The following is a 21,892-nucleotide window of genomic DNA, read 5'->3' on the forward strand; positions in this document are numbered from 1 at the left end:
AGTTCCAACTGGAAAAAAAGCCCTGCCTGCCACTTAAGTGCTCAATAAGCACATAAACAGGATACGTTTCCCACATTTTTCCCACTGCATATTCTCTGCTTTCCAACTGCACAATTCCCCCCCCCCAGCTGCATATATTTTTTAATCCAACTGCACACTCAGCCATCCTACCACATGACTCAAATAACACTCCACATGCCAGTTTGACTCCAGGAAGAGGGGCAAGTGTACCCTTGGCACAAAATCCACTTCTGAAGGAGAAAAAGGGGGCAGTGTTGAAGGGGAGAAGCAAAGGGAGAAGGGGGAGTTGAAACTCGTGGTTAAATTTGTTTTTAAATGAAAAAACGGGGGGGGGGAGGAATTCATCAATATGCAAGTTTTATATCCAATGTATTCATCCTGGGATAATTCCTTTTTACAGAAGCTCTCGGATTTTACCTCTCACTTCTGCATTCAGATAATTGGAAACCTGAATTGCTCTTAAAAGTTGGGAGCTCCAAAACATACTATGCCTGTAAGCTAAAGTGAGAGAGCAGGGAATCTTTTTTTTAACCACCACCACAATACTGAAATGCAAATATATCTACTTCAGTACACAAACTGGCCTTTTAAAATGTGGGTGATTTTTTTTTGGGGGGGGGGTTATTGGGTTGTTGTTGTTCCTTTGATTGCGTATTTTGTGGTTTTACCAGTATATTGTGATTTTATTCTGTAACCCACCCTGAAACCTCTAGGTAAAAAAAAACGTAAAGGACCCCTGACAGTTAAGTCCAGTTGTGAACGACTCTGCAATTGTGGTGCTCATCTTGCTTTACTGGCCAAGGGAGCCGACGTTTGTCTGCAGTTTTTCCGGGTCATGTGGCCAGCATGACTATGCCGCTTCTGGCGAAACGGAACACTGACACCAGAGCAGCACACGTAAACACTGTTTACCTTCCCGCCAGAGTGGTACCTATTTATCTACTTGCACTCTGGGTATAGGGTGGTATATAAATTCAATAAAAGAAATAAATAGTGACAAAGGTTACCACAAAATACTGTGATGTCCTCCAACTTGGATAGCTTTAGCAGGGGATTAGACAAATTCATGGAGGAGAAGGCTAGTCATGAATTGCTGTATCAGGTGGGCCTTTGGCCTGATCTAGAAGGGCTTACCTATGTCCTTATGACAAAATAAATGTAAGCCAACTTGGATCAGAGAACAGTTAACAGATACGGAGTCATAGCCCCACAGACCTATGAAGTAGAGAACAATATGGTTACTTTTATAACCCTGGAAGCATGCCCTCCCAGGAATCATAGGATTGCTCCTTAGGTGTGTACTTCAAAAATGGTAGATTACAGAGAGGAAATCTCCATTCAGTGGTGCCACTAGGGAATTTTAGATTCTGGAATTAATGGTCTAACTGAAATTGTTAAACAAGCAATTAACATTCCCACCCCAAACAATTGTAATCCCTTTTTTCATAACTGCTTTGACATTCCTAATATGTCAGAACAAAGAAGAAACCAAGTGTTTTGCCATCCAAGTGCATTTTTGTAGGCCGCCATTTTGCTTTTCTCTGCCTTCATCCTCTCCATTGCTTTCAGCAACTTGTTCTTACAAATCTGCTTCCCACCTGAGGGTTAAAACAGTCACAGTGATCTGGATCTCCGTCTGCCTGGCTTCATGTTGCATGCTAATCTTGATATTCAAAAGCTCCACAAATTCAGAAGTTCGTGGGAACAGCTTTAAACTAAGTTGGTCACAGATGGGTTAGTGTGCTTTCTCCCTCACTCGGAGTTCTAGTGAAGAACTTGTGCCTTTCATGTGCAATCATTCTTCTGGGTGCGCAGGGTGTTTCAAATTTATTATCAAAACTTAAATATTCACTTATTATCAGGTTGTATTCAGGCTGAACTGTTTCTTGATGTGAGGGGGAAGCTTCACTCCAAACCAGAACCACTTCAGCTCCTGTTGGCTCCCCCCACCCACCATCATTTTAAGTTTTTATTTTAAGTGCCAGCAATCTGGTTCCATCCCAGTTCAATCAGAACCCATCCCTTTTTGTACAGTCCCAGCCTGTCCTAAATTTCTCCCCAGTGCCTATCTGATCCAAACTCCGCCTCCCAACATTATTGGCTCATCCAAGCATTGAGACTACGTAATGGCACCTGTCCAGCTGACCCTAATAATAATAATAATAATAATAATAATAATAATAATAATAATAATAAATTTGTATTTATACCCTGCCCTTGCTGGTTCAGAAAACTGGGCTCAGGGCGGTTAACAACAAATTTAAAACACTTAATTGATGCAACAAAAAACAGCATAAAATACAGTATAAAACGTGAATAACAATAAATTCAGAATTCAAAAATCAGTTGGGGGGGGGGAATACATCCAATAAACATTAGATAATCACCAGGGCTAGCTGGCTAAATTAGTCCTATTTGGGCCAGTGAGGAGGAATTCCTATTTCAGAGGAAGCTACCTTGGAGGCCCTAGCTTTTAGCACCCTACCTGGCAACCTAAATTTTGCTTCCAGGACCATCCACTCTGAGCTTCCTTGATGCCTGGGAGGCAGGGCTTTTTTCCCCAGCCAGAAGTCACTGGAACTCAGTTCCATCACCTCTCAGGTGGGTGCCATTCCCACTGTAAGAGAACAAGTTCATGATGAGTTCTGGAACCCCTTTTTCTAGAAAAACAGCACTGCTGGGCAGTCAGGAGGAGGTTGAAGGAAGGACCACAGGAGTTAAGTGAGTGGCATAATCTCCCTAGAAACCCTAGTACATCAAGACTCCCATACATCCCATACAAGACTCCCCTAGTACAGTGGTACCTCGGGTTACATACGCTTCAGGTTACATACGGTTCAGGTTACAGACTCCGATAACCCAGAAATACTACCTCGGTTTAAGAACTTTGCTTCAGGATGAGAACAGAAATCGTGCTCCGGTGGCGCGGCCGCAGCAGGAGGCCCCATTAGCTAAAGTGGTGCTTCAGGTTAAGAACAGTTTCAGGTTAAGAACGGACCTCCAGACGAATTAAGTACTTAACCCGAGGTACCACTGTACATCAAGACTCCTATAAAAGTGCCTGGCTTAAAACCGTCTATCAAAAACTTCACTCTTGTGGCCTATCCCCACAACACCTACTCACTATGGGCCCTACTAAAGCAAACAGTCTAATTGGTCAATGTCTAAAAGATATCGAGCATCAGAAAAACCTGGCCACTATAAGGAAATTCTGTCCTTGGTAGGTTCATTTCCCACCTCTCCATTTTGATTCTCTGGCCCCATATCTGCACAAACTTATTATCCCAAAATACAGACATGCTTTTACACTTGCAAGACTGGGTGTTTTGCCATCTGCGGTACTTGAGGGTCGATTCCAAAAGATCCCGCCTGAGAAACGTCTTTGCCCCTTTGGAGATGGTAGCACCAAAACAGGGGCACACGTCCTCCTGTCTTGCACTCTCTACAAAGACCTGAGGAACGAGATCATCACCTCACTTGTACTAACCATCCCAGGGCGCTCAACCACTGCCACAATGTCCTTTCTTCTGTCAGATCAAAATGAGCAGATAGCAGCAAAGGTTGCTAGGTTCACAGCAGGAGCAATCAGAATAAGGGCCACTAACTGACGACTGACTTTAAATTGTGCTCATATCAAATTTCCTTTTCTGTGTATACTGTAATGTTTTGCTGTTGCTATGCCCATTGGCTAATGCGAATAAAGTTTTATCTTTAATCTCCCTAGAAAAGGGACCCCCTGGACACGAAACTCTATGGTGCGAAAGAGTGCGTTGCTCACATCATTTATTTGGGGTGCAGCCTCAAACACACTGGAGGACTCTTGCCCCAGATAGAGAGCTAAAAGATCTAGAGCTCTCCCTGGACACAACTCCTGATCTTGGCTGTTGCTAATATTGTAGGCTGAGAGTGAAGTTCCCTGGACTGGTTGATGTATGCTTGAATGGCATTTGTTTCTCTTCATCACTGCATTACTCAACACTGCATGATTCACTATTGTTTGCATGTTTGTTTGTTTGTTTGTTTCATTGATGCATCACCTCCCATGAGGCATCCTGGAGCAAATATACAAAGTCATAAAACATATATAGAATAGTTGCATATATAAAATCAATTAAAACATTGAGTCAGTACTTTGTAGTTCTTTTAGAGCTGTGCTGTATTTTTGTCCTTCCAGGCTGTGATATTTTACGTTTTACACTTTCTGTTCTTTTTTCCAAGTTTGTACCTCTTAACAAAATCAATTTTAAAAAAATTAAAATTAGCTTGGGGCAATTAAAACACTTTCATCTATAAAAAAACTTTCTTTTTAAAAGCCATAAAAACAACAATGGCACACACATAAAATCAATACGGATACCAATTAAGATAAAGATTTCCATTTAGAAGACTTGTTGAAAGAGGAACGTCGTGGTGTTTAATTGTTTAGTCGTGTCCGTCTCTTCATGACCCATGGACCAGAGCATGCCAGGCACTCCTGTCTTCCACTGCCTCCCGCAGTTTGCTCAAACTCATGCTGGTAGCTTCGAGAACACTGTTAAACCATCTCGTCCTCTGTCGCCCCCTTCTCCTTATGCCCTCCATCTTTCCGAACATCAGGGTCTTTTCCAGGGAGTCTTCTCTTCTCATGAGGTGGCCAAAATATTGGAGCCTCAGCTTCATGATCTGTCCTTCCAGTGAGCACTCAGGGCTGATTTCCCTAAGAATGGATAGGTTTGATCTTCTTGCATGGGACTCTCAAGAGTCTCCTCCAGCACCATAATTCAAAAGCATCAATTCTTCGGCGATCAGCCTTCTTTATGGTCCAGCTCTCACTTCCAGGAACGTCCTTAGCAGGCACCAAAAATCGAACAAAAACGCTGTGCCTGTCCAATATATAGGGGGTTCCAATGAGCAGGTATCACCACACTAAAGGCCTGATTCTAGCATCATGAAGAATTGACCTACAGTGGTACCTCTGGTTACGAACTTAATTCGTTCCAGAGGTCTGTTCTTAAGCTGAAACCGTTCTTATCCTGAGGCACGCTTTCGCTTATGGGGCCTCCCGTTGCACACACACCTCCGTCGCACGGTTTCCGTTTGCATCCTGGGGCAAAATTCGCAACCAGGAGCAGCTACTTTTTGGTTAGCGGAGCTCGTAACCTGAAGCATTCGTAACCAGAAGCGTTTGTAACCAGAGGTAGCACTGTATTGACAGGATGGTATCTGCAGCATGCTCACTCCTGCGGAATGCAGGGACTGGTTGGCTATGTAAGGGCTGAGGCGAACCAAGTCCCAAGCTATATAGGACTTTGTACAGCAATACCAACACCTTTAAGCTACCCTGGCAGTTAATTGACAGCCAGTGCAATCAATGTGTCAATTGCTCCCATTGAAAAGTGTTGTGTATGAGGTGTGGCACGCAGTGTTTTGTCTCTGTCAGTTTACTCACATGTCCAAGTCATCGCTTGACAGCGCAGTCTCAAATGATGGACATGCAAACAGAAAGGTTGTAATCCCTGCTTAATTACTACCACCCCAAGCTTTAGTAATGTCCCGAAGTTGCAAAGGACCTGGATAGATTTTGGAAGCCGACTACGGCTTATAACGAATTTTCAGCCATTTGTGTAAGCCCAGTGGCGTAGCGTGGGGGGTGCAGGGGGGGCCAGCTGCACCGGCCGCAACATCTGGGGGTTAGGGTTAGGGGGCGCAAATCCATGGGTTAGGGGGCGCAAATCCACGGGTTAGGGGGCGCAAATTACTTGCCCTGCCCCGGGTGCTGACAACCCACGCTACGCCACTGTGTAAGCCTTCAGCTGCATAGCACGACCATAATTTTAGCATATTTTTGATTATCATAACCACACACACACACACAGGGCATGTTTCATCCAAGGTTAGAGAGAGCTAGTTCTCATTCCCTGAACTTCTAGAAGAGAGTTAAACATGTGCTTTGAGTATCCTATTGAAATGAAAGGGATTTCTAACTGGCATGAATCATACCTTCGATTATGTTATTTATTTTTAAAATACGTTTATAGTTTAAATTTTATTTGTTTGTTTGGTATCCTGCCCCACTTGCTAGATCTCAGAGTGGTTCCCAGTCATTTTTTCCTTAAAGAGCTTTCACAGATGGGGACGGGGGTGGGATTTAAAAATGGAAATGTACTCAGTGGCTAGCGTGGGGGGTGCAGGGGGGGCCAGCCGCACCGGGCGCAACATCTGGGGGTTAGGGTTAGGGGGCGCAAATCCACGGGTTAGGGGGCGCAAATTACTTGCCTTGCCCCGGGTGCTGACAACCCACGCTACGCCACTGAATGTACTCATTTCTTAACAACAACAAAGAGAGAGCTCCAGCGGTGGTTGGTTAGGTTAGGATCTCCCGTTAAGGACCCTGCTGGTTCCGACCTTGTTGACCTTCAGTGAGGCACTTCCTGGATCTGATGGGGTGGGCGGCAGGTGTCTTTTAGATGTCGCCGGTTATTCCAGGGGAGACCAGGGGGGTCTCCCCGCCCGCCCCGTCCGGCATCCTTGAGCCTGTTCCAGCCTCCGTCCTCTTCTCCCCTCCGTGTCTCTGCGGGGAAGCGAGCCCTCGAGCTTTCTGGCTGCTGTAATTCAGCAGCGATGCCCAGAACTCCCCTCCCCTCCGCGTCCTGGGTGCAGCTGCCAAAGAGGCTGCCCAGCCGAGGGAAGCCTTTGTGGGTTGGGGAAGGGGGGGTCTCTGCAGCAACACTCCCCGCTGCCACCAGCTCCTCCTGCCGGCACGCCGCCTTCGCGCCTCTTCTCCTCTAGGGGGCCCCCCTCCTCCCGCGCTGGCCGCCCCTCGAAGCAACGCCCCGAGGGGAGGCGGGCGGGCGAGGGATAAAAAGCGCGGCGCTGGAGCAGCACGGAACTCCGCGCGCCCTTCCAGCGCTCCAGTTAGAGACCCTCGCAGCCGCGCGCCCCAGTTCCACTGCCTCGGATCGGAGCGTCGCCACCCCACAACCTAGGGGAAAGGGGAGCATCTAAAGTGTGGGGAGCTCGGGTCCTTTGCAAAGGGGAGCTCCGGAGTCACCTGGCGCCCAAAGGTAAGAGCGACTCCCTCTTTGAATTGGCGAGGAAGGGAGGAGGGTGGCAGCCGGTGCGTCCTAGGGAGAGCGCGGGGTGCAAGGCGAAGAAATCTCGGGGCTCTGCTGCTTTGGAGGTGGGGGTCGTAAGACGTTTGTGGGGAGGTGTTCATTGCGCCCTGGCCATGTGCCGATCAGCAAAGAGGACTCTGTGTATTGTGTGTGAGAAAGAGACCGGTTCTGGAGTCCTGGGCTCGTGCGCAACTTTGACTCCCAGAGCCGCGCTTTGGGTGCCCTCGGTGTTCCCTTGGATGTGGGGATATTCGGGACAACCACCTTTCCCCTTGGAGGCTGGAGGCGGTCCTGGGATGAGACCTGGCGAGAGTGGAGCGGCGCGGCGTGTCACGGGGACCCCGACGACTCGAGGCAGGCGATTGTCGCTTTTATTGGAGCATCTGCGGAAGGACAGGGTGGGTGGCGTGCCTGGGTAGCCGAGAACCTCTCTCCCCTCCCTGGTCCACACACGCAGCTCACCCTGTAATGCTTGGCGACTCTTGGGTTTAGCTGAACGTGTGAGCGGTCTCCACTGACCTGCGCTTGAAGAGATGTGAAAGTTCTGCATGCGCTTGTGAACCTGGGAGGCTGGTTAAGGTGCGCAAGCCACCGCCTGATGTTGCAGTTCTTGGGTGACTGTGACTTAGCTGTGGGTAGTGGTGGGGGCTGTGGAATGGTGGACCCCGGAAGGCAGAGGCAAAGCTGTTTCTTCTCCTACTCCGTCTGTGGCACCCCAGTAAGAAAAGCTGCGCTCCACTCACCAGCAGGACACTATCGGTCTCTGAATCGGGATGGAGTCTGGAATCCCTGCAGCTTTTCACAAGTGGTGGCGTTTGAACCTTGACCTCAGCTGGGTCCCTTGCATGGGTGTAGCCAGGGGTGCAGGGAGGAGCAGCTGCCCCGCCCCCTGAATGAAGTAATATAAATACTTAATTAGCTGACTAATCAGGTCGGTTCTGCACCCCCTCCCCCGACAAAAGTCCTACCCCCCCCCAAAAAAAATAACTGGCTATGCCCATGGTCCCTTGGAAAGCTCTTGCCACGTGGCAGGGGAGATGGACTGCTAATAAACGACAACAGGAGAAGCTTCTATAGATAAGTTTGTTTCAGGGGAGATGGCAAAAGCAGCACTTGCATTTAGCATCAGCTGTCCTGGGAATGAATGCAGAGTTATTCCACTTTCACAGGAGCCACGCCTGAGAGAGAGACTTCCCAAGAGTAGTTTTGTTTGCTTGTTTGATAGTTTACTAGATTGATGTCCTGCCTTTTAGGCAGCTTGCTACCTAAGCCATATACTAAGATTCCAGTTATTGAAATAATAATATTGCATTAAGTGTAGCAGCAGCAGATCAGCGTCTAGAACAGCTCAGCTCCATAACACCACCTGAATGCAGACCACCAGAAGAAAAAGTCTTTGTGGTTTTCCAAATGGTCATGTAGCATATCCCCTGGGTAGGACAGAGAGAGACATCTGCTTGAGACCGTGTAGACCAGGGTTTCCCAAACTTGGGTCTCCTGCTGTTTTTGGACCACAACTCGTATCATCCCTAGCCAGCAGGACCAGTGTTCGGGGATGATGGGAACTGTAGTCCGAAAACAGCTGGAGACCCAACTTTGGGAAACCCTGGTGTAGACAATACTGAACAAGATACTCCAATGTAACGCAGCTTCCTGTGTTCCAAAACAAGGTATCTCCCTGGAGATGGTGTTCAAGAAATGCAGGGCCACCACAAGAAAGACTCTGTCTCTGGTGCTCACCAGTTTAACAACTCTCACCAGTGGAACACAAAGCAGGGGCCTCAGATGCCAATCTTACAAGCAGGGCAGGGTGCAGATACAGTCATACCTCATGTTGCGTTAGGTTCATGTTGCATCTTTTCGGCTTGCGAACGCGACAAACCTGGAAGTGTATACTTCCAGGTTTCACCGCACACGCAGAAGCGTTCTGCACGCTTCGCACATGTGCAGAAGCGCTCTATCACGCTCTGCTCGTACACAGAAGCGCCACTCTAGTTGCGGACTTTTCAGGGTGCGAACGGCACCCCGGAACGGATCGTGTCTGCAACTAGAGGTACCACTGTAGCTTCCTCAGATAGCCAAACCAAGCTTTGAATCAGCACCTTGTGCTGGGCCCAGAAATAAACAGGCAGCTGATCTAACTGGTGTATAATAGCGTGTGATCCAAACACCTGTTTCCTAAAAGTGTGCTAACTGCCTTATTTTGCAAGTTTCCAAACCGTTGTTGTGAAGGTGCTTCCAAAGGAAAGCAGAGAGGATCTCCACCGGCCCACACTGTGCCTTGTATGGGGCCAGCTGGTAGAGTAGAACAGTCCTGAGTTCAACAGGATTCTTCTCCTTGCCCTGCCTCAAATAGCATTCCTGCTCCCCATTATTAGAAGTTTTGCTTATGAGGGCTGCTTCAAACTTCTTATGTTTATGTGAATGCAGGCAACTCACTATTTACACAGGTTCAATGGATGCAGGCCTTCACACGTGCATTGTGCCCAAACTAGAAAAAAATGGCAAAACAGCCCTAAAAGAATGCAGAAAGGGCAAAAAACAAAACAAAAATACATGGAAACAGTGCCTAGCAATCCCATAAGCCTTTGCAAGTTCAATCCCAGGAGCCCTTGCACTGACCATTGAATCCTGTGGAGAGTTGGAATTTTGAGCTTGGAAGTTTGGAGGGTAGTGATTGTGGTGGAGTTTGGCATCTCATAAGTACTGCTGGTTTCTTAAAGAATTTTTCCAGGGGTTCCAGAGGTTTGGAGGGTGTTTGCAGGCTTTTCCAATGGTGTTTCAGGTATACAGTGGTACCTCGGGTTACAGATGCTTCAGGTTACAGACGCTTCAGGTTACAGACTCCGCTAACCCAGAAATAGTACCTCGGGTTAAGAACTTTGCTTCAGGATGAAAACAGAAATCGTGTGGCGGCAGGAGGCCCCATTAGCTGAAGTGGTACCTCAGGCTAAGAACAGTTTCAGGCTAAGAACGGACCTCCAGAACGAATTAAGTTCTTAGCACAAGGTACCACTGTTTGTGGTTTCACTTAGACACGTGGGGCTTCGGAACGTAACCCCCGCGTAAATTGGGAACTGCCTGTCTCTAGTTTCCACATTGTTTGCTCATTTATATACCAAAAAAATTATTCCTTGAATATCGAAGGTTTCCTCAGATTTGGCTTTAAGTATTAGCATATGGGTTGCTGGGGTGGGTGGCAGTGAACTACTCCTGACACATTTTTGTTACACCAAACACGAGAAAATGTACTTTCACATGTAGGAGAATGATATTTTGGACTATAAATCTGCTAAGAGCCATAAAAATAAACTACCACTGGTACGTGACTAGTTTAGAGGAATGAAACATATATTTTTTTTATCCCCAGAAAGGATAAAATTAGCATAGTACAAGTTTAGGAACATTGGCAATTAGCTGATTGTTTTTTGAATAATGGCCCTTAAATCAATGTACTGTTGGAATGAAAAGTTTTGTGACCTAATATTCTGACCCAAACAGAGGCATGATCCATCCAGTTATGTACTTCAGAGTGGAAGGTGTGCTCAATGGGGCTTACTCCTCGGTAAGCCAGCATAGGACTTCAACTTTAAACTCCCATTGAGTTTGATGGGGAAATTGAGCTTAAATTTCTCCTACTTACAACCTGCATTTGAGGTTCATTAAGACTGCAGCTGGGACACGGGTGGTGCTGTGGGTTAAACCACAGAGCCTAGGGCTTGCCAATCAGAAGGTCGGCAGTTCGAATCCCCACGATGGGGTGAGCTCCCATTGCTCAGTCCCTGCTCCTGCCAACCTAGCAGTTCGAAAGCACGTCAAAGAGCAAGTTGATAAATAGGTACTGCTCCAGCGGGAAGGTAAACGGCGTTTCCGTGCACTGCTCTGGTTCGCCAGAAGCAGCTTAGTCATGCTGGCCACATGACCCGGAAGCTGTACGCCGGTTCCCTCGGCCAATAAAGCAAGATGAGCGCCGCAACCCCAGAGTCGTCCATGACGGACCTAACGGTCAGGGGTCCCTTTACCTTTAAGGCTGCAGCTCTCTACACGCTTACCTGGAAGGAACTCTCATTGAATTCAATAGACCTTACATCTGAGTAGGCTCACTTTTCTCGGCATAATCCCCGTTAACTATTGAATTACTCACTTCCATCTGAACTTACATAGGATTATGCTGTTTTTGGATGAGGAAATTTAAAATATTTCTGTACCTTTAGATCTCACCTCTCTTCCTTCGTGGGACCCAAGCTGTATTGGGAATAACAACTCTCAGCACCATTAACAAGCTCCATCTCCCAGAATTCTTTGGGGGAAGCCATGGATGTCAAAAGTGTACCATAGTGATTTAATGAAGTGGTGGCCAAACTTGGCCCTCCAGCCGTTTTGGGACTACAACTCCCATCATCCCTAGCTAACAGGACCAGTGGTCAGGGATGATGGGCATTGTAGTCCCAAAACAGCTGGAGGGCCAAGTGTGGCCATGCCTGGCTTTAATGTATGCTACGAGTGGCCTTAGCCTTAGACAGGTGTAGACGAATACTAACCAGTCAGCAGTGGCCTCGTGTAGGGAGGGCCAGAGGGGTGGTGCCCCCAGATGCATGGGGGTGCATTTTGCTCCTCCCCACCCTGCCAGCCCCATGTTGCTGCGCCCCTACCTGCCTGCAGCCCTTGGCAGGTGCAACACACATGTGTCCAAGAAGCACATGTGAGGATGCAACAGGGACGCACCCTTCCTGTTCATGGCGCATGCCTGTTGCATAGAACTCATGCAGCCCTGCAGCATCGCAAAGCAGTGCGGGGCTGGCGGGGCTGTGTGAGTGCGCCCTTCAGGTGTGTATGCCTGTTTTTGTCCACCAAGGGTCACAGGCAGGTAGGGGCACAGCGCAGCCCTGCACCTGGGCACACACCAGGCACAAGCCATGCACGCTATGCCTCTGACAATACGGTAGTCGAAAGGTTGGTTGCTAGTCATTGCTGCCAGTACAGTGGTACCTCGGGTTAAGAACTTAATTTTTTCCAGAGGTCTGTTCTTAACCTGAAACTGTTCTTAACCTGAAGCACCACTTTAGCTAATGGGGCCTCTTGCTGCCACCACCACACAATTTCTGTTCTCATTCTAAAGCAAAGTTTTTAACCCGAGGTAATATTTCTGGGTTAGCGGAGTCTGTAACCTGAAGCATATGTAACCTGAAGCGTATGTAACCTGAGGTACCACTGTAGTCACTTAGCGCTATTTCTGCCACCGGCAAGGTTTGCTGTGATTGATTCTACGTTCCTTGCTTACACAGGTGTGTGTACATGTGCAGTTGTAAATATCTGCTCATCTTTATACAGAATAATAGGAAAAGCTGTACTGAGGCACGAGCAGCTGGGCGTGGGGGGGTGGGGGAGCGCCCCGCCCCCAGCACCATCGGGGAGGGGGTACTATCGCGGCCACACACCCCCAGACACGCACCACGCACCTGCCACCATGCCGGGTGCCACGGCCCCGCAGGCAGCACACCATGCCCCTGCGGGCGGCACTGTTGGGATACTGCTGGGGAGACGGTGGCATCAGGCAGGTCCCCAGCTGGCTCCAGCCACTGGCCGGCGGCTGGATGATCACTGGTCTCCCTTGGAACAGCATCAGTCAATCAGCGACACGAGCCTCAGATATGTTTAGAGACCCATGCACGCTCTATCAGCAGAGTGAATAAATCTTCTCACAGCAGAAGAGGCAGACAGAGCCATGTGTAAGCAGTATTTTACAGCTTTTTATTCAGCAGCAGGAACAAAGGAAAAAACATGTCTGCTTCCCTTCGTCTCCAGCAAAACAGCAGAAAGCAAAAGCAATATACAAACGGAAGTTCCTAGCAGACCGTGCTGGAAGTAAACAGGCATGTGACACACAACAGTCATGCCTGTACCCTTTTAAGGTGGAACGGAACTATACCCTAACAGGCATGCCATGCCCCCAGGACGCACGCCAGCCATGCCCGTGGGTTGCTGGAACTGCTTGGTGGGCCGTAGGTGTGGGGACACTTGGTCCAGCTGCCTGGGAAGAAAAGCTTGGGCAGCACTGGGACATCTGTCAAGGGCCTCTTGTCCATTGCTTTCGCTGCACGCTTAGACTAGTATCCCAGCCTTCCCAGCCCACCATTGCTTCAGATTCAGAACCTCTACGAAACGTTCCTCCTGGATAAGGCTCTTCAAACTGCCTGGGCAACTTCTCCGATGATATCAGCCTGCAAAATGGATGAGTTTGCTTTCTTTCCCAGAACAAAACAAAACAAAACCCCATTCATCATACTTGGCACTCCTTGGCGCTCTATCCCAACACTGGTTTGAACGTGCTGGTGTTGCAAGGCGCAAGGTGTCCGCTTATGTGTTTGCCATTCCCCACCCCTCCCAGAGAGAAAAGCATTTTCAGCTGCATTCGCAAGGTTAGCAGGCTGCCTTCTCACACATCGGTTCCACTGCTTTTTAAAAATTTTTTATTATTATTATTATTATTACTGATTTTATAATATCAGCATTCACAAAGCAAAACCTAGCACATGTGTCATTTCAAATATGTTAGATGTGCAGATTGTTGGAGGTTTTGTCCATTGCAGACCTATGCCCTTCCTCTATAATAGGGTTTCCAAAACTTGGGTCTCCTGCTGTTTTGGACTACAATTCCCATCATCCCTGACCAATGGTCCTGCTAGCTAGAGATGATAGGAGTTGTAGTCCAAAAAGAGCTGGAGTTCAAAAACAGCTCTATAATTTATTTATTTGTTCATTTATTTCATTTCTATACCACTTTATATTTTTAAGAAAAATCTCAAAGCGGTTTATGGCATATTAAAACATCAATAAAACAAGCCAGAATCAAACATTTCTGAAGAAAGTCAAATATAGAGTATACAGTCAAAGCAACATATAGTCATACCTCATGTTACGTCCGCTTCATGTTACGTCCTTTCAGGTTACGTCCCGTGGCGACCCAGAAGTACCAGTAAGGGTTCCTTCTGGGTTTCGCCGCTCGCGCATGCGCAGAAGCGCAAAATGACATCACGCGCATGCACAGAAGCAGCGAATCGCAACCCGCGCAGACGCGCCACTGCGGGTCGTTCTCTTTTCATGTTGCGAACGGGTACCACTGTAATGAACAGAAAACTGAAATATTATCTTAGATTTCAAAATAAAACATTACAAAGGAGGTCAAGTACAGAATACATATTTAAAACAAAGCTAACAAAAAAAAAACTTAAACATTTCAGAAAGAAAAAAAAATTACTAAATGAAGTCAAATATAAAATACACATTTAAAACAGCATAATTAACAAAAGAATAAGCCATTGTCATAAGGTGACACGGCTGTTCGGCAGGCACAAAAAGATGGGGCAAAAGAATCCCAAAGTTAGGGTTTATTGTCAGGCATAGCGATGTTCCCCTGGTCTCACCAAGAGCCCCTTTAGTAGAGCCGGCGAGTCTGGGCCTCACCCCCAGGCCAGGTGGAAAGGGCCTTGCAGGGAGTGGCCTTCACGACTCACAGCCAGGCGATACAAGCAGTGGCGTAGCGTGGGGGGTGCAGGGGGGGCCGGCCGCACCGGGCGCAACATCTGGGGGTTAGGGGGCGCAAATCCACAGGTTAGGGGGCGCAAATTACTTGCCTTGCCCCGGGTGCTGACAACCCACGCTACGCCACTGGATACAAGAACATAAGAAGACCCCTGGTGGATCAGGCCACTGAACCATGTAGTCCAGCTTCTTGGTTTCACAGTGGCCAACCAGATGCCTATGGGGAAACTTACAAACAGGACCCAAGCCCCAGAGCACTCTCCCCTCCTGTGGTTTCTGCCAGCTGGTCTGCAGAAGCATCGCCATTGTTGGCGAGTAGCCTTTTGTGGCCCTCTCCTCCATGAAATGGGATGCAGGTGGCACTGTGGGTTAAACCACAAGAGCCTAGGACTTGCCGATCAGAAGGTCGGCGGTTCGAATCCCTGCGATGGGGTGAGCTCCCGTTGCTCGGTCCCTGCTCCTGCCAACCTAGCAGTTCGAAAGCACGCCAGTGCAAGTAGATAAATAGGTACCACTCCGGCGGGAAGGTAAACGGCGTTTCCGTGCGCTGCTCTGGTTCGCCAGAAGCGGCTTAGTCATGCTGGCCACATGACCCGGAAGCTGTACGCCAGCTCCCTCAGCCAATAAAGCGAGATGAGCGCCGCAACCCCAGAGTCAGCCACGATTGGACCTAATGGTCAGGGGTCCCTTTACCTTTACCTCCATGTAATGGTTCCTTTTAGACGTGCCTTAGTCCTATCACAGGCTTTGCAAGCAGTTCCACTGCTTCTAATGAACGGTATCTAAAAGAAATGTGTTAAATGAGATTTCTTGCAGTACAGGCTGGAATTGTTTTTCTTTTATTTCCGTTCGTTCTGTTAAGTGCCCTGGGCTCCTTTGGGAGAGAAGAGTCCTTGAAAAATGTAATAAATAACAATAAAATGATAAATCTTGTACAGAACAGATGCTCATTTGGAGCGCAGTGGTTTTCACTTCTGTCTGCCTCCCACGATATATACTTGCATGTCTATGTGCAGAGACCCTCCAAGTGCCCCTATTTTCCAGGGACAGTCCCGGTTTTACAAAAACCATCCTGTTTCTGATTTGATTCAGGAGTATCCCACTTTTCCTTAGGATTTCCCCATTTTCATTGGAGAAATGGAGTCCTGTGAGCCCCAAGTCAAGGAGATAAACTATACAACCTTTAGAAGACATATAAAGGCAGCCCTGTATAGGGAAGTATTTTGAGTTTTGTTTTTTTAATATTAAATGTCCTATATATGTTGGAAGCAACCCAGAGAGGCTGGGACAACCCAGTCACATGGGTGGGGTATAAATAAATTATGATTATAATTATCATTATGGACTAGGATGTCCCTATTTTCATTGGAGAAATGTTGGAGGGAAAGTGTACATACTCTGTCACACACATTTGCACAGGTGTGCACTCCCTCTGACACGATTACTGCGTAAGATTATTCGTTGTTTCAACCACCACCATCCTGAGCTAGGAGAACATTTGCCCTACTTCAAAGAGGACAGGCCTCTCTTTGAAGGAGTCTCCAGTTGAAGCATCTATTAAAGAGAGCAAGAAAAGCCTTGAAGTGGACACATGGGTAACCTGGAATCTACAAACACACATTATTATTATTATTATTATTATTATTATTATTATTATTATTTATTTCTACCCTGCCCATCTGGATGGGTTTCCCCAGCCACTCTGGGCGGCTTCCAACAAAGATTAAAAATACATTAAAATGTCACACATTAAAAACATTTTTAAAAAACGCTGTGAAAATGCTTTTCAAAAAAAAAAACATTTTGAAAAATACATTGAATTTTGCATAGCTCATTGTTGCCATCTATTGTTACATTTGTATATCGCACAACGCATTTAAAACGTATAATTTGCAGCTGTGTAGTAGAGTCCCAGCTCACAGTCATCTTCCCCATTCTTGGTAAGATTTATTATGCTTCTGTTTAAATCACAGCAATTATTTCTGCATTGGTGTATAGCCATATGAATTAGCATGCACAACATGTAACTAGTCACCCTACTCCTTGCCGTATTTACCCACATTTTTTCCCCCAAACATAACTTTTATTGATTTACACCAAAACAAAACAAAAATAAAATTCTACATCTTATTTTCACAAATTACTTTCTTTAGGACTTCCTTCAGCTTCTCCACAAATCATCCGTAGTCATTTTTTGAGTTACGCATTTCATACTTTATATTGACATTATTTGACTCCTTACTTCCATTTCTCTTTAGACAATACTCCTACATTTTTCACAGTGCTCTTTTAAACCCCACTAGCGTTATCTGTCCTTCACTTATATCTCCCTTCCTATTATTCCTAACAGGAAAGCCTCGGGGTTTTTCTCAAATGTATACCTTAAAATTTTCTTCATTTCATTATATACACTTTCCCAAAAACCTTTTACCTTTTTGCATTCCCACCACATGTGGTAGAAAGACCCCTCTTTTTCCCACCACATGTGGTAGAAAGACCCCTCTTTTCCCCCACATTTTAAACCACAAATAGAGGAAAATAAAGTGGGTGGGGATGAGAAATCTATAGGCTAGCCTTTGAATTGGCATTCTGGCAGGCGTTTGCCTGCTAAGGTCTTACGATCTTGTTCATTGCAGCTTCTAAATGGATGTTTGATGTGTGTTTGCTGTTGGATTCTTTCCATTTCTGATATATATTTTTAGTGTACTGTGGTTTTAAAATGTTGCTAAAGAGCTCTGAGTAGTACATTGACATTAGAAGGGCAGGGGGGCAGGGATAGTTATTTCTAGATAAACAAAATGAAATAAACAAGGGGTATTCCTTTCAGTCAGCCTTGCCAACAAATGTATGGCCTGGGTGTTAAATGAAGTATAAGTAAAATAATGCCAGGCCATGTGTTTTTAGGCTGGAATCGGCAAACTGCAGCAAGGAGCATTGCAAATGTTGATTTTTGACAAAGGCTAAAAATGGCTTAGAGTTTGGTGCCCACCAAAATTGGCAGGGCTGCTAGGAAGTCAAGGGGGTGTGACTGTGAGGTCACAGAGGTGTGGGGAATTGTTCTGGTTTTCTCTCCATCCTCTTCCCTTGCGAAGATACTGTGGATATGTAAGTGTTGCAGTTGTACAATATACCTAGCATCCAATGAAGTGTTTTGTGAAGTGTTTTGCTTTGGTTGAGAAAGGTTTCGGCTGCCGCAATTGCTTGTCTGATTGGAGAAAAGTTCTGCCCTTTCCTTACCTAAGACTCTTGGTTGTGAGAATTTCTGTCACAACTGCAAGCATGGATTCATGCCACAATAACTGTACAGTGGTACCTTGGATTACAGATGCTTCAGGTTACAGACGCTTCAGGTTACAGACTCCGCTAACCCAGAAATAGTACCTCGGGTTAAGAACTTTGCTTCAGGATGAGAACAGAAATCACGTGGCTGCAGTGGGAGACCCCATTAGCTAAAGTAGTACCTCAGGTTAAGAACAGTTTCAGGTTAAGAACGGACCTCCAAAATGAATTAAGCTCTTCTTCTTCCTCCTCCTCTTCTGCTCTCCCTTGCCTCTCCTTACCATCACATCCAAGCCATTCTTCAGTGAACAGGTGGAAGCTGGCTTGCCTTAGAGAAAGCTATTGTCAGCTTGACAAAGCTTGTCCCTTCCCTAGCTGTTTGGGCAACCCCCAGAACCAAGTCCTTGCTGGGAATTGCTTCCTATTAGTAGAGTTTGCTGTGATTACAGGGCCCAGTACATTACAGGGCATTGACAGAGAGGAAGGAGCGGCCTTCTTGGCAGGGCGCCTTTTGAAAAGGCAGCGCTTTAGACATTGTAAAGGTAACAAAAAACGGAGCTAATGATTTCATCCTACCGCAGGGACATTAACACACAAGGTGCTTGTTCTGCCCAAGCCTCTTTTGTTTCCGTGTTTTCTTTTCCTTTTGAATTCGCAAAATGACACATGTTCCGGCTAATTTTAGTGGCAAATGTGACTCTTTTGTAGGTGGGAATGCTTTGCACTGTTGCAGCAAGGTTTAAATTAAGGCACAAGACTTAACAGAGGGTTGCTGCCTACAAGACTAGGTTAGGAGAGTGAGGGAATAATTTATCGCTCAAGAGCTTCTGTTGCAGGCAAAGTGTGGCGTCTGTGCAAGAGACGCTTGAAGCCCAGAGTAGTTTAGGTATTGTTCTTCCTTTGTTTGTTTGTTTCTTCAAAGTAGAATCTCTACAAAGGAGGACAGCATCCTCAAAAGTAGAAGTAAGTAGAAGCTGTAGGGGCTGTAGAACGCGTTCTTCACAGAAAGAAGTGTGTGTATTGCGGACCCAACATACTTGAATATAACCACTCCTTCTGAAAGGCAAACTTATCCCGAGACAGCTCAGTCAATGTAACTTCGTCACAAGCATCTCTTATGAGCAATTATCCCCTGCCATAGAGTGACAGCTCTCAAAATATATGGGGTTCCATTTGCCCAGAGCATGTTGAAGTCTCATGCTGCAGTTCCATTGCACAAGCTGAGCAGCTCCGTGCCTTGATGAGAGGCCTTTTGGCAGACCCATTTCAGCTGCTACAAGGACCTCTTCATCTATCAGCAAGAATACATGTGGGCTTTGTAGGTACACTTGTCCAGGAGCTGGGATTGGCTGCAGTTCCGTGGCTGACCTTGACAGTCAATGTAGGTGGATGCTTGTCAAGAGTTGCCCATGGCCCACCACCAACAAACTGGAGATACTTGACGGTATCCCATCCCCCAGATAGAGGAGTGCCTGCTTAGCAACTGGAAGTTTTTGAAGGAGGGGGCCAAAAGGAGTGCAAAAAGTTGTGCTTCCTCTCTCCAGCTCCTTTCAAGACAGGAGAGTGCTCAGAGACTCCTGGGGTAGTATCTTTGTTTTCATTTGTGGAGCCACAACCCCCTTCTGCTCCTATTGGACCCCACCAGCACCAGGCATCTTGATGCTTGTCAGATAAGGAGAAGGCGTAGCTGCTGCAGTAGAAGCTACAATGGCTTGGGGTGTGATGGCAAGACTCTTAGATCTCGAGGGTTGTAGAGTTCACCACTGAATGGCAAATCTGAGTTTGCTGTTGTGTGACATAGTGATAGCATCAGAGGGAGAACATGGTGTAATTATTATAGGTGCAAGTCATGTATAACACATATTGCTTTCTAACGAATACACCCTTCTTCCATAGTACAGCCACTCATCAAAGCTGTATTCCCTCCTGGTGGACACCTCCTCTTGAGCTATCAGCAGGGGGAGTGAGGCAGGGGGCAATGACTTTCTAACAGTGTGCTAGGAGGACACATGTGGCAAACGTGCCAGCTACTGAGGCAGGACACAGTGAGGATAGACAGCAGCTTGGCTCAGGGCACTTGTGACAAATGCCTGCTTTTCCAGGTCAATGCTGCCAGGGTGATCAGTAGGTCACGGGTCAGTGTCACAAGAGAGGTGGCTTCTGGACACAGCCAAAATTCCAAGGAAAACACCTCTTTGGGTTGTTGCTGGTTTTTTTTTTAAAAAAGGAGGAAGCTCCTTACACACGTACCCCTTTCTTGGCTCCCTGCCATTAGGAATTCCCTCTGCAAGCATGCAGAACTGCTGCGGTGAAATGCTGTTGTTTCTGGGTTAAATTCTGCCCTCCTTTTCCACATGCCTAGTTGGCTTCAGTGAGATTAATTTTAAGTCTTGGCCTTTAAATAAGCCATTTCGGTATAAGTAGAGGCATTTCTTGCAAAGGCTTCCTCCATCTGCCAGCTCTTGGAAGCGCCTCTGTTAAATGTGAAGGCCAGCATCAGGGCTATTTCTGCTCTGTCCCAGTTCCTTGCAAGCTCCCATGTAGCCGTTTGATATATTCACTGAGTTGAACTAATCTCCATCTGGCACAACATCCTTGCTGCAAAAAGTAGCAACTCCAGCTTGCTTTTGGCACAAAAAGGTATTTAATTGATCGACATGCTAAGTTTGGCATAAGGCGGGGATAGCTTTGCGATGCAGTATCTTTTTTAAAAGAAGTAAAAGATCGACAACAAAAGAGGCAGAGCAGGGATGGGGGACCTGTGACCCTTCAGGTATTCCGACTCCCAGCAGCCCCAGACAACACGGCAAATGGCAAGAAATGATGGGAGTTGTAGTCTAATAACATATGGAGGACCAAAGGCTCCCAAGATGCCAGAACACAAGAGTCAGCATGAAGCTGATGTTGCAGGAATGATGCGGAAGGAGATCTCTGCGTGTTAAATTTCACACGGCTCACTAGCTCCTGTACTATTTTCAGCAGAAGCTTAGCAGGTCTCTCCACCCCCTGCCGCCCCTTCGATGGTTGGTAAATATTACTCAAGTTTAAGGAATCTGCATTTGCAGATCAGCATGGCTCTTGCTTATGGTTATGGGCTGGTAAACTTATGGTTACAAAAATGTACTGCCGATGTCAAAGCTGAACTTTGTGTAGCAGATGGTATCCATCGAAGCACACTGATTTAGTCATTTTCCCATTCAGTGGATCTCTCTATACCCAGCATGGGGAAACTCCTGTCCTCAGAGGAGCAAATTTCAGATCTGTTGAGAAAGGAAAAAGCTGTTTCTGCTGCCCCTTTGTGGGCCCTATCTAGTTCCACAATACAGTTGTACACTGGTACCTCGGGTTACATACGCTTCAGGTTACAGAAGCTTCAGGTTACAGAATCCGCTAACCCAGAAATATTACCTCAGATTAAGAAATTTGCTGCAGGATGAGAACAGAAATCGTGCAGTGGCGGCACAGCAGCAGCAGGAGGCCCCATTAGCTAAAGTGGTGCTTCAGGTTAAGAACAGTTTCAGGTTAAGAACAGACCTCCAGAATAAATTAAGTTCTTAACCCGAGGTACCACTGTACCTTGGAAGTCGAACAGAATCCGTTCCAGAAGTCCGTTCGATTTCAAAATTTCAGAAAACCAAAGTGCAGCTTCTGATTGACTGCAGGAAGCTCCTGCAGCCAACTGGAAGCCACAGAAGCCCTGTCAGATGTTCAGCTTCCAAAAATAGTTGGCAAACTGGAACACTCACTTTCCGGTTTGTGGCGTTCGGGAGCCAAAATGTTCGAGAACTAAGCTGTTCAATAAGCAAGGTACGACTGTACTTTTTTTGAGGAGTGCCCAGATTACAGAGAATGCAGTCATTACAGAGGGTGGAACTTTGACCTGGTACAGAATCTCTTTTATCTGTTCTCAGTAATATCAAAGAGTTCTTAGACAGGACTGTCCCCATCATATGGTA

At 46.7% G+C, this 21,892-nt stretch overlaps 1 protein-coding gene across 1 annotated transcript in view; it reads left to right on the forward strand.

Annotated features, from left to right (window-relative positions):
- Positions 1-6,519: 6,519 nt before the first annotated feature.
- CACNG5 (calcium voltage-gated channel auxiliary subunit gamma 5) overlaps positions 6,520-21,892 on the forward strand; it is a 48,069-nt gene continuing 32,696 nt past the window's right edge. Inside the window, exon 1 of the mRNA XM_081181549.1 lies at positions 6,520-7,064. The gene's annotated coding sequence lies outside the window, so the exon portion shown is untranslated. The remainder of the gene's footprint in view (positions 7,065-21,892) is intronic.

Source organism: Podarcis bocagei (genome assembly GCF_964188305.1).
Source record: "Podarcis bocagei genome assembly, chromosome: 2".
NCBI lineage: Eukaryota > Metazoa > Chordata > Lepidosauria > Squamata > Lacertidae > Podarcis > Podarcis bocagei.